General features: G+C 40.3%; 1 long non-coding RNA gene across 3 annotated transcripts in view; it reads left to right on the top strand.

Moving 5' to 3' along the window:
* The first annotated feature begins 716 nt into the window (after positions 1 to 716).
* LOC140685113 (uncharacterized) overlaps positions 717 to 17,905 on the top strand; it is a 255,290-nt gene continuing 238,101 nt past the window's right edge. For 2 of the 3 annotated variants that reach the window (XR_012058329.1, XR_012058327.1), the window contains exon 1: positions 717 to 822. This is a non-coding gene — a long non-coding RNA (uncharacterized lncRNA). Of the gene's footprint in view, positions 823 to 16,595; positions 17,775 to 17,905 lie in introns of those variants that run through there. The other variant, XR_012058328.1, reaches the window with a different exon arrangement.

Here is a 17,905-nt window from a genome sequence, read left to right as displayed (position 1 = left end):
AAAGACCCTGTGAGGGCATAATTGTCTCATTAGGTGTTTGGCTCTAGGTCCATGGACTTCCCTGTGCAGCCCCTGGCAAGCAGGCACACAACCCTCCTTGGCCAGGAGCACACAAAGCTCTTTGATGCAGATTTTTCTGTTCATTGTCACTCAGTCATAAAGCCAGGGTTATTTATCGTTTTTCATGGTTGCACGCTTGCAGGTGTAATTAAATTCTATTTCATAGAGGCATAACTAAAATGGTATTGGTGGCATGGTATTTGTGACATGTGAAATGGCATTTTTGACATGGGGTGCAGTGCTCAAACACTCGAGCTGGGTGACTCCAGCAGCAGTGGATGTGCTGCTGAACACTCAGTGTCCACTCCAGAGGTGCCCTTCCACTGCAGTAAGGCCAAAATCTTCTGCATGCCAAGAAAAGAAGGCAAATTACTTTTATTTTAAGAGATGCAGATCTTGTTCTGTGTAGTATTATAACTGCTAAGATAATTATTTAATTATTGAACTCGCAATCAATATAGAACATTTTGAGAGCTAGCTCTGTAGATTGTTAGATCAAGTATGTTACTATTTCCCTGTAAATTATTAGGATCATCAACACCTTCCTTTTCTGGGTTTGTGCATCTGTTGCTCATGCAATGTGTTGCTGAGCTGTATTACTTAACTACTTTTGCTGAGGAAGCCTTTTCATGTTGTTTTTTTTTTTTTCAGGTGAGGAACCTAAGACAAAGATGAACTGTCCAAATCACACAGACATTTACCCTGAGGCTGGCAAACTCCAAACACTTTCAACCGTGGTCCTGCACACAAGTGATGCAGCAGGTAGCTCAGCTTTTTTCTATTATTCATTTACAATGATTTGGGATTACTCTGGTGAAATATGACCAAAGTTTTTCTGATGTTATTGTTGCATGTTTGGTTTGGACTTTTGATTTTTTGACAGACGATATTTTTCAAGGTTCCTTGTGAGATTATTAATCAAAATGAAAATTGTTTCCCTACAAAAGATTCACTTGCAGATATAGTGTGTGTATATAAATACGAACAATTATCACAAAAATATATTCAAAATATCTATCTGCATTTTAACATGTCAGGAAGTGAAATGGGAGCAAGTTTTGCCTTTCTAGTTCTCTTAATCTTATATCTTCAGATTCCAAACTTATTGTGCAAGGGACTTTGAGGTCAAACAGATTCATTTTGCACTTATGGAAATTTCCCATGTTGAATTCTTGATGAATTGTAGATGAATGGAGGTGAATTTGTCCTCTCTGAGAAAGGACATTCCACCAAAATTGCACACAAGGCAGTGGAAAGACGTATGGAAAAAACGTACATGTTTGCTTCAGCAAAGATTCATCAAAAGGGCTATAAGCAAGTATGCTGCCTAATCAAAACCAGAGCCAGCACAGTGTGGTATCTGCTAAAACTTGATATATGGCAGTATAGGTCTCATTCCCTTCTTTGCCTCCTTTGCCTCGAGTAGGTATTGCTTCAATTCTCATATCTCATAAAACTTGTAAAGTCTCAGGTTAGAAACAATTTCAAGACTGAATTTTTTAATTTAAATATGTGAGACAAAAATTAAGAAATCAGAAGATACTGGAATATTAATTCTACAGGTGGGAAACTGAACACAGAGAAATAGAATATCTTCCCTGAGGTCTCTATGTCTGTAATAGAGACAAGGCTTGGAGATGAGAAGATCTGATATGCAGATCTTCAATATTTGCTTCTGGGGTGTCTGCTGTAATTTCATCCTGCTGCTTGGCGCAGACAGTGGAAGCACTATGTGTATATAGGGGGGAGAATAAACAAATTAAAAGTGCTTTGCTGCTGTACTTAATATGAGAGTCTGACCCGCGAAATGCTAAAGCATTGCAGATCCACAGGAGCCCCTCAAAAACTGGGTTCAAAATCTGGGATGAGTTCATGTCAAACTGAACACATGCTGAAATCTTTACTGTGCTGGGGAGGAGGTTGGACTATTTGATCAGGTTGCCTTTTAGCAGCTCTGAGACTGAGTCAGAGAGACACCAGCAGTGCCAAGGACGTGTTGGGTTGGGTTAGGAAGAGTGCTGCCAGTGGTCCTGCCCTGTGCCAGACCCTCGGGGAGCACATCTTGTGTGGGGCAGACAGGCACTGACCCATTGGAGGGGACAGCCAAGGGCCACGAGATACGGGGCAGCTACAGCATGCAAGGGGAGGCCAAAAACTTTTCTGAGGAAAACACTGAACTAGTGCAGTGGCTCTTCAGGGACAGCTCAATATGCCCAAATATGCCATGGCTTTCCTCCCAAGACATGCTGCTCTGTGCTGTTTCAGCCACCAGGATGTGAAAAAGGGAAAAGAGTGTTCAGTGGGTGTGGTGGATCTCATGCTGCAGAAATGTGCTGGCCAAAGAGAAAATGGGGGAAATATGAGGCCTCATGAAATTCTCTGAAGCTTGGCATTTGGAGGATAATTTTGTCCATTGGAAGTAATGGAAAATATGGCTTGGCAATCACTCTTGAGCAGTGTTTAGTACTCAGATAAGGAACAGAACCGGTGCCAAGGCTGTTCATATTAATTTATGCAGCATTAAAATGCAGAGTAACGGGGTATTCTCATACAGTACTTTTGAGTTGGAGATGCCAACAACTTCTTTTAACACTGGTGGGCATTTTGCACTGGCAGGGTCTCTGAGGCTGAACTCCAGCCTGTGAGCCACTGTATGATTATTCAGAGTGCAGCAGGGTCTGAGTGTTCCTCAGCTCTGGCTGTGCAACACGCTGCAGCAGCCGTGGCCTTTGGAGAGGAGCAGGCAGGGTCATCTGAGTCAGAGTAGCAACCTGATTAGGTGCTTTTGATCACACAAGCTTTCTTAGCTCAGTAAGGAGTCAGGGGGTGTTGTCTGTAAATATTGCAAAAGTCAGGCCTGGGAGACTGCTGTGACAGTCATGATAACAAAGGGGAATAACATGATGTAGTAGAAACAGCTTCCTTTCAAGAGGAAGTGGTCTTAATGCTAACAAAAGGGTCTTACAGATCATTCCAGTTTGATTTTTTTTTCCCCCAATTGCAGACTGTGTGGTTATCTGTTTTAATATATACATCAATATATTTAAAACCAAGAGTTGCTCAACCAGAGTAGAAATTGCTTTCACATAGGAATTTCTGATTGTTTTTTTACAAAACTGGAAGCAGGAAAATATCTTCTTAATTAATAAATTATCTTATTGTATACAACAGGTAGATGGAAAGGAATCTAGTATTACATTCATGTTTACAAACTTCCATTTGTTGGTAATCTTTAGGACATAGTCTATGTGCTGTAGTAAAACAGCTAACTGGAAAAACTCAGCTTCAAGGAGATGACGAGTATAGGAGCATAAAGTAGCGCTTGAAATACGTATTTTGTTCTGAAGACAAAATTTTAAAACAATATGAGGATTTCTTAAGTGGAAGGAGAAAGTGTTCTCTGGTGTACAGAAGTGGAGTAGATTGTGTAGTTAGAAGGGAGTAGACCATGACATACAAACCTTTCCCTTTATCTGGCACTTTAAACTCAGATTTGTGAAGCTGTGTACAGTTTTGTTCCTTCAGTAGAAGATGCTGATAGACTGGATCCAAGCTGAATGGGCTCCAAATAGTTCAGGGGCTGGAAGGGACAGAAGCCAAGGGAAAGTGGCTATACCAAGAACAGCTAAAGGTGACTTATATTTATAGCCCTTCTCTGGAGTTTTCTTCTTGGATAAATCAGTCATAATCCACTTTAAAAAATATTCTTTCCAAATATTACATTGATTGATATGACCTAACATTTCCTCCTCATTTGAAATGTGAAGCCTCCCTTTTTGAAACTGTGAGATTGAAATGTGAAAGACCAAAAGTTTTTGGCATGTGGGCAATAGGGAAGTAGCTCCAAAATGGATATCTGAGATCATATGTGAAAAGACTGAAAAGATATTTCCATCTCAAGTATACAGGAAAGAATTCTTGTATATTTGGAACCAAGACTAGTTACGAGTAAAATGAAAGAATTTGTTATTCTCAGCTTTTCTCATTTGGGTTTTACCCAACATTAGATAAAATTTGATTCCTCAAGCTTTCAGCAATTATTTTTCTATATTGATCCAGGCCAATGAAATAAATTCCAGTCTTTTATTTTAAAAGCAAAATAAAAGTGTTGGAGGCCTTAAGTACTTTTTCAGATATTAAATAACATTTATGTCAGTGTAAGAATGAAGGAGTAGATCTGAAATGCTGGCCAGCCAAGTGTGTGTGTTGAAATTATTAGTGCAAATGGAAATCATGCAGTTTGTTACTGCAAATGGGAGAGACAAAGGGAAATCATGCTTTCTGTCAGCAATGTGAAATGAGATTGATACTAGGTAGTATTCCATTATTTCAAGATGCCAACTGTTTTGACAGACCAATTGCAATTACTGGAGATAGTGGCTCAGCAAATTGAGAAGGAAATTAGGTTTGATCGCATGAGAGAGAGTGCCATAAAGAGCCCTCCCTCCTCCTTTGCAAAGGTATGCAGATCACCAGTGAGCTTTTTCCTCAACAAAACACAGGGAGGGGGAATAAAATAATCTAAAATGATAAATCAGAATTCTCAGACATTATGGAAATTGAGGCAAGTTCATCCCCTCCCCACAAATAATGTCGACAAACTTTCATTAACCTGTCCTGCTGTTCTATGCCATGTCTAATTTCCGTCTAGGGTCAGGTTCAGGCTTGCTCCTTGTGTCTTGCCAGTGTGCTCTGTTGTGTCTACTCAAACTGCAACAGAGTCTTTGGTTCTTCTGGAGAATCCATCATCTTGATGAATCACTTTCCCTTTTTGACATCTCAGGATTCTTGCAGTTCCTATAGAGATGTTTAAGTTAACTGGAATAAATTCTTTTTTCAGGAATTTCTTTGTGAGGGAGATGGGGAACTTAGATTCCATGGCTGAATCAGGGCAAATAAAGATGACAGCGGTGGCAAGATACATTAGGCAATTCCACGTCTTTAGGAATCTGACTGAGCTTGGTTCTTTGCACTAAGTCTGCACAACTTCTGTAAAGAATAAAAGGAATCATCTTGATATTTCTTATGTCATACCTTAAAAGATCTTTTAATTGTCTTTATAGCAACATTGGTAAAAATAAGAAGTGAAGCTTGAATCCTATGTTTGACATGAAGAGTGGGAAACACCCTGTAAGCCAAATATCAAAGCTGAAGCAGATGCCATTTTTTTCTGGGCCAGCTGAATCTAACACTCATTACTATGTATTTAGGGAGGTTATTTTGTCAGATTCACAAAAGTGTACCATAGTGCCAACCAAAATAATAATCATTCACTTGTCCAAACAGAGAAAAATACAGTATTAGAAACATAAAAGCACATTGTTGCATAGTTGCATCTGAACTGCTGCTGTTGTGGTTCTGTAACTCACAATTTTCTGGACAGTTTCTATGCAAACAGATTTTTGTGTGGTATTTTAAAGTCCGAATTTAATGTTGTCTTTTGAACATAAGTGTTGATGGTCAACATCTACTGTGTCTGTATGCTTAGATGTATATGATTAGCAAAGAGTTTTGTGACTTTATTTCAAGCCAGGATTTATACATGGGGCTTGATTTCTCTCACAAGTGAGCAGAAGGTCCAAGCCATGTCAAAGTGCTTGAATTCCCCTGCCTCGGATCACTGGTGTAACCCTGTGCAGTCCCCAGGAGTTCCTGGAACGGGGTGAACCTCCTCTGAGAGTCAGGTTTGTAATAGCCAAAATTAATCTCATTTTGCTTTTACCATGCACTGTTAATTCTGGCTTCACAAGCACAGCCTTTCCTCAGTGTGATAGAGGATTTTAAAAGCTTATGCAATTCAATGGCCTTACAGCAATTAGCAGATACTGTAGTTTAAGAGAATAATATTTATTAACTTGGAAAAAGTACAGTGACTATAATCCGAGTAATTGTTACAGGAAACATGGAAAGCCTCAGTGGTGAGGAGCTCCTGTGTCCCTGCCATCAAAGAGCTGGGCTTTGGTAGCTTAGGGCAAATTTGTTTTCCAAAATAGTCTCCCCGAGAAGTACACAAAAAAAAAAAAAAAAAAAAAACCTTAAAAAACCTCAGAAAACAACAATGACCAAACAAACAAAAAAAGAAGAAACACACCAAAAAAGCCAGTGCTGTGGCCTCCTCCCCAGGGTGGGAGCAGCAGAAAGAGCAGATGGGTCTCAGCTGCTGAGAGAAATGGAGCAGCCACCTGCAGCGATGCTGTTTGAACCCAGGACAGTCTGTCTCTTTTCTAACATCCTGTGCATTCTCAGCAGTGGGGGTCTCTGAGCACTTCCCAGTGCTGCAGGAATCACTGTCTAAAGAAATAAGTATGGGCTGGAAATGCCATTAGGTGTAACAGAAAGGTTGCAATTCCAGCAGAATGCTGTGTGGCCATGCAGGATGAGGTCTGCAGTGGCTTTGCTCTTGCACTCCTGTAGCCTCCAGGGACCATTGTTCTTCAGGAATATTCTAATTCATTGCACTGTTGGCACCAACTAAGCCCTCCTGTCACCTTGGTGGTGGAACCTTTCAGATACTTGAAAACCAAGAACTGTTGTGCAATTTTTGTATTGGAGTTTTTGGGATGACTCTGTGGTCGGTGCCCTGCTTTGTTCTTTTGACTGCACACTTTTCTCTGCAAGGAGTTAAACTTTGATTTCTGAGGCAGCAGCTGCTGTGGCTGGTGGTGGAAACAGAAATTTCCTGTGCTGCAACAGTGAAAGCAGGCAGTGCAGTTCCCCAAATGGATGCAGCTACAGCAGGGTTTTGTCAGACCAAGGCTGAGAGAGGGCTTTACTTGTTTTGTGGAGCAATTATGCTCTGAAGAGGGACTGTGCAGTCTGAGTCTGTATCACTACAGAAGGTGCTTCCTTGGTCACCAAAATTAAGTTAATTAACTTAAAGATACCAAAAAAGGGGGTAACTGACCAACACAATAATGTCATGAAGAAATATTTCTGAAGAATATGCTGTAAAGTACTGTTAAAGTTACACTCAAATAAAGACATGGGAAGCACGTGCTTTCCAATACCCTGGGTACTCTGTTTTTTGGCAGAGGTGACTTAGCCTGTCTTCCCAGCGTATAATATTCTGTCCAAAGGCTTGTGTAGTACTTGGATTATCAACCAAAAATTGCTGTAATTTGTGGTACCAATACAATCCAAAAACTGCAGGGGATGATCCCTTACATGTATGTATATAAAGACACGGCTCTTGATGCTGTGTCAGGCTAACATCTGCTTGTTGACCTTTATTGACTTTTCTGTGTCAGGGAGTTCCCTTTATAACCTTTTTCCATTTATCTGCCTGTCCACTGCAGTGTTTGTTATGAAGGATCAAGGGAGGGAGCTTTAAATGCCTCCAAAAAGCCATGGATAATCAGAATAGAGGTGATAAAACAGAGGTAGATTTTCACCAGGTTTAGGTAAAGGATGAGAGACCTGAAAGTGTGAATTTTTGTGTTTTTTATTTCTTAATGTAAGATCTGCTAGTTTTATATTAAATTATGAGAATTTTCCTAGGTAAGATTTACATACATCAGTGGGAGGTTTCATTTAATGACCTCAAAAAGTCCTTTTTGGAGCTGTTTCAGTAATTTCTGACAATCTGCTCTAAAAATTACCAAATGAGTGATTTTACTGTCAACATAGTACACATGTGGGTTTCTGCAACATGCAACAAGTTTATTCTAGACTAGGAGGATTTATCAATAACTCTTGAGAAAAGTATTACTGATAGATAGTGGTAGGTATTTTTACACCACAGGCCTACCAAATGTTGGATCATTGGAGAAGATGAATCATACAGGGCTTTTTTCCATAAATAAACAGTTTTAAAGGTCACATTTAGTTTTTGTCATAGTCTCTTAACTTTACATTGCTATTAAAAAATAGGAATATAAGTTTCCAAATTTCCAATTTGTTAAAAAAAAAAAATAGAACGTTGAAGACTTGGGACTATCTTCTTACAAGAAAGAAACTACTTCTTTTCTGGAGAAAAAAAATCATTGCTACATAAATCACAATTGTTTCAGGAAAAGAAAGCCAAAAGGCATTTTAGATGCAAGATGTCATCTATATGTGTAAATTTGAGAGGAGATTATTTGCAGCAGGTGATTAAGAAACATGAGAGTTTATATTTAGAATATCATGGGTTATAATTTTTTTTTTTTTCAGATTTGCTTAGCACCCATGTTTAAATCAGCCAAAATTTCAATTTTGGGAGTTATACATCAGTCAGCTCCACTTTGGTCTTTCTGATACACATGAGAGAAACCATTATGAGTGGGAGCAATCATGTGAATTTACCAGGTAAAGCATTCCTGGCCACCCTGATTGACTCCTATGAAAAATGACTGCATTATGGATGAGGGGAGAGCAGAGAGATCATTTGTCTTGACATCAGCAAGGCATTTGACACTGCTTTTCTGGGTAGTCTTGTATTCAAGTTAGGGTCTTCCAGTCTGGATGGATGGACAACCAGATGGGGGAAAAGTGTTTTTGTGTGTTGGAATCTGTGGTATTGGTGATTCCGAGGTTGTAGAAAGTCTCTGTCTTTCAGCCCTGCTGCCAAAGCAGAAGCCATAATTTGTCTGTGCTGGTTTCAAGGTTGTTTATTCTGTTTATCTCTAACATGTTCTGCTGCCCTGCCGCAGCTCTGTCCTGCAGGGCAGCGTGTGGGGCTCTGCCCTCAGTGGGATGGTACAAACATTAAATACCACAAACTACCTGTGCTGGATTTACAATAACGTGCCAATATCTGTCACCTACGTTGGACAGTGTGTCCCCAGCCTAAACCAACAGAAAAATGCCAACACTGCAGTGAAACATGGAGGGCATGAAGAAGGAGAAAAAGGACAAGACACACCCAATTTCCTCCATCTTGTCCCCTTTGGACCCCTAATCTAGAATCCTAACATTTTACTTTTGCACCCATGCCACACTCAATTATTACTTATATCAAACACTCAGAGCTTGTAATTCATCCTGTAAGATTGAAAACTCTTTTCCATGGGCAGAGATCACAGACAGTGTCTCTGGGGGCTCTGTACAAGGGGGTTCCTGACCCCTGCCAGGGTCCCAGACCTACCAGGGCAGCCAGAGGGAAGCCCTGGATTCCCACATTTGTGGTTACAGGATAGAGGTCAGGGATCATGCTCTGTTTGGAGCTGCTCACAAGAGGAGCACTGCAGGCTGTGTGTGTAAAACCCTCCTGTTTAACATTTGTATGAGCAGGGGTTCAGTGTGGGGTTGTCCAGATCAGCCCAAGAGGGGACATGGAACTGGAGGCGCCAGGTGAGAGAGCAAGGGCAGGGCAACCATCCCGAGAGACCTGGATGGGCTTGAGGGATGAGCTGACCAAAACCTCCCAAAATCCAGCAGAGAAACCCCAGCCATCACACATGGTGAGGGAGAAGCCCTGAGAAAAACACAGCAGGAAAGGGTCAGGACACCTTGGTGGCCCCAGACAGAGCAGAAGCCAGCAGGGGCTGGGCAGCCAGGAGGGCTGATGGTGCTGTGGGCTCGGGTATCAGAGCAGGAGATCAGGGGAAGAGAGAATTCCCCTCTGCTTACAGCAGTCATCAGGCCATGTCTGTAACACTACATTTGCATTTACGTCTCACAGGACAGGCCCTGATAAACTGGGGGACTTGAGTGAGCAGCTGCCAAGGTTGGGCCCTTAAATAAGTTCACAGCAGGTTTCTATCTAAAAATTAGAATACCAGTTGCAATAGATATTTTATGCGTATCTCCTCAATACTTTTCATTTAAAATCTGCTTTCTTTCCTTTATTTCCAGATTATTAAAACCTAGATTTACCTCATTTTTTCAGGTGATGCTTTGTTTATTTAGGGAAAAATTATATAAGTGCTCTCAAAACACCCAGGCCATGGAAAGAAATATATATTATGAAATTGAATGAACTACAATGTACAGGTAATATACAGGGCGAAGGAAATTGTGATTCCTCAGCATTTTGATTGGTTACTGATGATGTAATGGTGCCTTATTAAGTGATAATTGTTTTATTACAGTGTTTACAAGGAGACAAATGGTTTGTGAATCAATGCAGAGGGAGGTTACAAAACAAGTTGCTTATTGATTCACAAGCTGTTTGTATCAAAGTTTGCTGCTCAGAAAAAAACAAAACCAATGTACTCCAGGTGTATTTATAAGGATAGTAGTCTTGGAAGGATGGAGTCTGAATTTTCATTAAAAATTGGCTCAACTCTGAAATACACTTCCCTCTTTAAAATATTTAGTGGAATCCCACCTCCTGAGCCATGCAAAGCAACTCCTAGCACACCTTTCTCTGCCATCATCTTTCATCAGCCATCAGGTTGTGGGTTCAGTGAACTCATTCCTCAGTTACTTGAGTCATCTCAGAAGGATTCTTTGTCATTAGTTCTATAATTCATTAAAGTTACAAATATTTTGCTCAAGTATTTGCTTATTTGGAGGTTGAAGTCCTTTAAACGTTAGAAACCAGATTAGTGGATGTATTGCCATTCTTCCAAATGGTGGAATATTAAAGGGCATTAAATTGTTGGCTTACATGAACACAGAGTGCTGGATCAGCCTTTTTGGCTCACACACAACTTCCACTCATCTCAGGAACACTGCTGGAGTATTTACCAATGTAACCTGCCACTGGGTTTTTGATTTTGCAGATCAGTGTCTTTAAGAATTCATAACCATAGACAAGTCACTGAAGCTTAATCAATCACTATCCATCTGCTGAACAGACAAAACTCCATTTACAATGTGCTGCAATTTAGCTTATGTGTTGGAAACCCTTAGGAAAGAGCTTCAGCAATGTCAGTTTAGCTTGCAACTAAGATTAAAATAGGCAACACAGAAATAGATATTGAGCTTAAGCAGGGCAGCGTAGTGAATCACCTTAACTCAGCAAAACTTTTGACTCTTCGTGGCTTAATAACCCACTAAAAAATCCCAAATCCCTCTTCTCTCTAAAGTCACATCACATTCTACATTGAAAAGAAAGTTTCTGTAAAATTAAGCCACCTGAAAGAGGAAAAGAGTTGAATGGTATTTTGTACCTGAGCAATTCTGGTAGAATGAAAGTATTTTTATTCAAGGCTAAGGATTGGTTGTGTTCCTCTGATGTCTGTGGTTTTTCCTTTCATAAGAACTGCTCACACATTTGAGGGCCTTCACAAAGAGATGCTGTGCTCAGCAGCTTCATCTTTTGCATGCACTGTTTAGGGACTATTGATGGCTTTGTTGAAATGTCATATTCTGTTTCCTTTAGAGATGTTTTTAATCCAAGCAGTTTCAAGGAAAGCATTAGCAGGTGAAATACAGTCTTTTAGCACTGAGGGCTAAGTGTGTTGGGTTTGGCTGTACCTAAATACAAGGTGGGACTTGATAAGATGCAGATATTCTCACAAATCATGGATTCCATAACCAAAAAAGGCAGGACGTGAATGGCATCATCATATACTGATCAACTTCTCCTGCAAACTCTTCATTGCAATCAGCGGGAATTTTAGGAAGCTTAAATAGACAGCATAACACTGAAATCTTCAGTATGAGATGATAACTTGTGGCTTTTTGCATCCTGATACTTTTGCATCAACTCCAGGACAGGAATAATTCTACTCTAGAGTATTTTAATTATTCATGTGCAGAAGCATTTTTGGGATTAAACCGTTGCTTTCATTCTTATAGTGCCTATATTGGTTTGGGGTTTTATTGGGGTTTTTTGCACACAGTCAAACCTAGTAAAATAATTACAACTTTCTGCTTCCTCATGAAAAATCAAATGTTATGTATTTCCTCATTCTGGTTTACTTTACTGCAGCATTTTATTTACTTTTGTTTTATTTAAATCTCCATGAGCAGCCCACAACAGTACTAAAGATTTTTTATATGTTTAGGCCAATTTGCAGAAAAAAAAAAAATCACACAATTAGGGGAACTTTTCTAACCATCTAAGGAATCTAAATTTAACTTATAAATACAATCATCCAATACCTCATCTTAAAAAAAAAAAAAAGTTTTCATAGAAACAAGGGAGTAAAAATGAATTGTATTGAACTAGAAGCTATGGGATTAAATATTTTGTCTTAGAAAGGAGGGGAAAAAAATCTCTAATGTTACATCTTTTGTAAGAGTAGTCACAGTCAGATTTCCTCTAGTCTGTTGTCCAGCTCCTCAAATCCAATATTCCCTCCACAACATGACACAAATCTTGCCTCTTCCTCTCCTCCTTTGAATTTCAGGAGTGTTGGAAGTCTTGACTGTCTGTGACAGTAGAGCTTCTTTTTGTCTCCCCTGGTGATTTTTGTCTCTTCCTGCAATGCTGATTTAGAATCTCTCTTGGAAAAGACAATTATAACAACACCTTGAGCAAGGCCTTAAATTTAACTCCCTTCTTGTGTGTTTATAGAAAGAGAGTTGAGCTTGGCATATTGTCAGTTGTTTCCCTAATCCAAAATGTTTTTCCAGTTTTAGGTCTAGCTGACACTTGTCCTGCATCTTTAAATCCGCTTCCTTTTCTCATCCCTCTTTCTGGTACTCATAAATGTCTGTTCTGTGGCCAGGGCAGACTGCACATTTCTGTCCCCAGCAGCAGTGGTGTGTCATGAATGTCTCCCACATTTTGTGAGTGGATCCTGCCTGAGCCTGGCTTTGGCTGCCCTCTGTCCCAGCTGGAGCTCCTCTGGAGAGCAGCTGTTCCAGCTGTGTCAGCCTCCAGCTCCTGCTCCAGGATCACAGGAGTGCCTCTGTGGAGCTCTGCTGGCAGGCAGCAAGGCTCATTTTGGGTGTGAGAGAGGGCTGGGTGCTGGAAGGGAATGCAGAGCTGTGCATTTTGGCTGTCATTGCAGGTATCTCTCAGATTTGCAGCCAAAGGCATGGGACCAGGGTGAGTCACAGGGTGTCAATTAACAAGGCCTTTTTATGGAATCACAAAATGACACAGTGGTTGAGGTTGGTAGCAGTGTCTGGAAACACTCGAGTCCAACCCTCCTGCTGACAGCAGGGTCAGACAGGGCAGGTTGTGTAGGGCACTGTCCAAATGAGTGTTAAATAGCTTCAAGAATGAGAAAAACTCACAGACTGTCCAGGCAACATGTTCCAGTGTTCTGGCACCACAGAGGAAAAACAGCTTTTTGTCATGTTTAAATAGGTTATCTGGTATTTTAGATTGTGCTTGCCATCCCTTGCTGTTGCACTGGACAGCAGTGAGTTCCTCTGGCTTAGTCCTCACTGCATGTGAATGAGTTGGTAGTGCCAGTACAAGGGGCCTATTGATTATTTATCATTAAAGTCAGCAAAAGGACAGATCTTCAAGCTGAAAATAGGCAGAGGCCAACTAAAGCAGTGTAAAATAAACACTGAAATTAAATGTATGAAACTTTCTGGCACTTGAGTTCTGCATGGCAAAGATCAGCTCAGGAATGGAAAACAGATCCCACTGTGTACCTGTATCCTTAATGAATTATTTGACCAAATGTAAAGGTTTTATTGACAAACATCTGTGACCCCAGGGGGCATGGTTAGAAAGCCAATTCTTTTTGTTAAACAAAACCCTTTTCTACCAGACTAACCCACAAACTTGTAAAAATGGCTTGCTAGGCTGCTTTCTTCATGCATGTGTGGACTGTGTTCTCTGAAGCATAATCCTGTAGAATTTCTTTTATGAGACTGTCACTTTTCTTCCTTAAGACATGCCCAAAGCTCCTCTGTTGTTCCCATCAGTAGTATGTACATCACCTGTACCCAGCTTTTGAAGCATCCTCTCATTGATCCTCCCACCTTCAAAAACTTGAGGAGAAGCTGCTTAACAGCATGATGTCTCTAAAGCCTCCAGTTGACACCAGTTCTGATGTTTGGAAAGTGATTGACATGCATTCATGGGTGTATTTTAAAATCCCAGCAATTTTATGCCTTGCAGTATTCTCTATTCTTCCCTCTACAACAGATTTCTGTAATATGAATAAGAATCACAGGACTCAAAAGATAGAGTTAGTAGAGATATTTTCCTGAAACTTGATTTATAATGCTGGGGATTTAATTCTTTTATCAAAATACATCAGGAAGAACTTGGGTTTTTTTTTTATGGAAAATGAGTTATTTTCAGAGTTAATCAGGGAAAATCATTAATCAGATTTCTTCCAGGCATTTCCCACACTGGGCACAAACTGAAACAGAGAATAATGACATCTTATGTGATTTTGGGGTAGAAATAGGTGCCTGTATTTTTTTCTTTTTGTTTGATTCATGTCCTGGACTGATCTCAACACATATCAGAGTCCAACATTGTCCCTGTTTCAAATAACCTCTTGAAGTGATGGCAGTAGCACTTGGCTTGAACCATTTGACACTCCACTATATCACATGGTATTCAGAGATAAATCCATTCAGAAATGCATCCATTACATTAATATATTGTTATTTATTTCTTAATCATTAAACATAATGCGATTTTTATGTAGGTTTACAGATATATCAGTGAGTTGTAATGACTTTATCTCGTTTGACTGTATGCTTGGGAAGCTTTTGTGGGGCATCAAGCTTTTATAACCATGATGAACTTATATTCTTAGCAGATGGGAAAATCAGGCAGAATTCCTGAGAGCTGACAATCAAAAATAAATGTTTCATGAAAACTCTTGGGGAAACAGTGGAACACTAAGAATTTATAACCAGGCTCAATGATTCATCTCACTTGACAAATTTTTGTGGCCATGTTTGATATTCATTCCTTTCTCACCCAGAATTTTAGTACTATGCTTCAGCTTCTAAAGATTATTTTGCAGTTTCTTAACATTTCATGCAGTCTAAATGGCAGATTGGAGCCAAAGTGACAGAGAATTCTCCTCTGTGTCTGATGAAATCAGCCCAACTGTGCCTCAGTTATGTTTCCTTCACAGATTTTTCTCCAACATGCAGTGCTGTTGGGCTGGTTCAACTCTGTGTGGTGTCTGAAATTGCTGTTGACTGAGGAATTGCATACAGGTGTGCCAAAGAGCTGCCTGTATAAATTGGATACTTTTAACACAGTCGTTCTAAGTTTACTTTTCTTAAATTCCTTTTGTTCTCCTTCTCTCCAATGCCACACTTAAAATTCTTTCTCTGCTCACCTCATACAAAATCTGTAGCAAGTATTAATTATTCTAAGCATAGTAATTATTGTTTTTATCTATAGAATTCAAGCACTACATTTGTAGTAACCCCTAAAAAAGTGAAAACTTGATATAGAACTCCTGAGCACACTAAAGAGCAGCACAGTGTCTCAGACTCTTTGATCAGAACCTACTTCGTTTCCTTCCTTTCAAAGTACTGTAGCACTAATTTTCCAGATTAGTCTTTGAATAAAGAATAGAATAATAATTATTTAAAAGTTTCATATGGTTTACAGGTAAAAGTAGGAATATTTGGAATAACCTCCGAGCATGGTCTCAATACTGGAATAATATTTGATGCTGAATTGAAAGAGACAAAAACCTCTCTGTCAACAGCTGCACCTACCTCCACACATACACGGGTGTGTGCATGCATGCATTTGTGTGCATGCATTTTGTCCTCTCAGCAGGGACACTGAAGTGAGGTCCCTGTGAAGGTTCCTTTTGTAATTCCAGAGCTGCCTGTCTCTCCTGCATGCTTAGCAAGCTGTGAGCTGCATTGACTCAGCAGACTCCTTCCCAGAGAATTGCACTGACCTCAGCAGCAGAGCACTCAGTATTTCAGTGCTGTGCCCTGTGCCTGGGAAGGAGAGAGGGGGAGAAGCCATGGCTGAAATGCATTTTCAGGGACTCTTCCATCACCTCTATGGCACAAATGTCAATTCAAGCCATTTTTTGCCTGCTGGAAATCTGGCCTCTGATTATACTGCTTGCCCAAATGTTTAAAAAAATAGGTGATTTAGATGAAAATTTCCTTCCTCTGCAGTTTTTGTTGCGAGCAGAATGCAGTGTACACGGAGCAGTGCTGCACAAAGGGCCCTCCCCCACCAATGTTTTATGCATGCTGATGCCTTGCACAAGGCAGAAACAAGTAACTTAAACAGTACAATAAATTTTTCTGAGACGTAGATACGGGTCTTTCCTGGCTTGTCTATAAAGTGAAAAATATGGAATGATTTGCTTCCCCTTTAAGGAGGTTATTAGCTTGCTTGTATCTACCAGAGGAATAGAGGTGCACACAGTCTCCCATTATTCACTGGGTTTTTAATCTTGATCCCTGGCTTCTGCGATAAGTTATTGCTGGGGACTGGAATTGCTTGGGGAGTGATGCAGGTGCCTGAGGGCCAGCAAGTGGCTCTGTTATGAGAACTGGCTCTAATGATTAATGGTAGGATGCAGTGCACTACTGCTGACTTCACTGGGAAATACAACATTGTTAATTTTATCATTATAAACTCCCAGCACTGCAAGAGAATGTGTCTGCCTCCAGGATGGTGAATTTGATAAGAAAGCTTTCCTGATAAGATATCTCGTACTCCCAGGGAAAAGCATTCATGTTTAATCAGAGAGTATTTAACTTGCAATCCAAATGTTACCAAGTAATATGTACAGGTCATTTTAAATTTGTGCTCTACAGTTCAGGTCACAACATTATAAATGAGTTTGTATACACACTGAGGAAAGAATCAATTTAGCACTGCTCTTTAAAAAGACTGTCATAAGCCAGAGAAACTAAATTTTTTTCACTTGAAAAGGGGACAGACTTTTTAATGAGTAGTAGTACTAGAGACAGATAAATACATACAGAGCGCTCAGGAACCATCCTGTTAAATACTCTGCAGCTTCCAGCCTTGCTGGTGGCAGTGTCTGTGATTTCAGAGCAAACCCCTGAGGACAAGAGGGATTGCATCCTCTTCCTATTAATTATATCAAACAGGCAGTAGGACTGGCATGCAGTGCTGGGCTATGACAAGAAAGAGTCCTGAATGTTCCAATTCCTTCTTTCAGTGTGTGTTTGTGGCATCAGCACGGACACTGCTGTCTTGCAGAGACGTTTGTGCTGGTTTTGGCTGGGCTGCAGATAGTTTTCTTTGCAGTGGCTTGGACGGTGCTGAGTTTTGGATCAGTGATGAAAGCAGTGTTAGCAGACACGTTTCAGTTTAGTACAACCTGAGCAGTGCTTTTACAGCCCCAAGGCCTTTTCTGATTCTCACACTGTCCCAGCAGCGAGGAGGCTGCAGGTGCATGAGAAGCTGAGAGGAGACACAGCTGGAACATCTGGCCAAAGGGATATTCCATCACACAGGACACTGTGTGTGGCAATAAAAGCTGAAGGGAAGGAGGAGGAAGGGGTATGTTCCCCCAAGATGAAATTGCTCCTCCCTCTCAGTAAATACATAATTATACAGAGGATTTTGTGCATCCTTGTACAAAAAATCCTCTGCTCCACACGTGTTCCTACAGCTTCACTGCTCTTTATGTTATCTCCCCCCAGTTTTGCACCTTTCCTGCCGTGCCCTCATCTCCCGTGCCTCACTCAGCACCTTGTGCCCTCCCAGACACCTTTTTGCTTCCAAAAGCTGTTGAACAAGGAGTATCTTTTTCCTTCTGTTTGTGTGTTCTGTGTGTTGCATGTGTCTCTCTGATGTATTTTCTCTCTCTCTCTAAATAAAAATTCTTCAGGCTGTGGTCCTTCTGCCTTTTCAAACAGTGCCTGGAACAGTTTGGTTGTTATTTCGTAACTCCTTAGGCCATTCTAATACATTTGGTGATGACTTTATCAACTTTGTCAAATTTTCCAAGAAGGTAATATTAACAGTAATAGAGAAAATTTGGAAATAGCAAATAACTTTGTCTTTTCAAGAGGGATATTCAGTCTAGGAGTTATGACATTAGGAAGTGAACAGCACTTGAAGGTAATAAGGTGATTTTTATGA

This window comes from Taeniopygia guttata, chromosome 14 (genome assembly GCF_048771995.1).
Source record: "Taeniopygia guttata chromosome 14, bTaeGut7.mat, whole genome shotgun sequence".
In the NCBI taxonomy this organism is placed as follows: Eukaryota; Metazoa; Chordata; class Aves; order Passeriformes; family Estrildidae; genus Taeniopygia; species Taeniopygia guttata.
The sequence above is the reverse complement of the archived record's forward strand: the minus strand, read 5'-3'. Positions and strand labels throughout refer to the sequence as shown.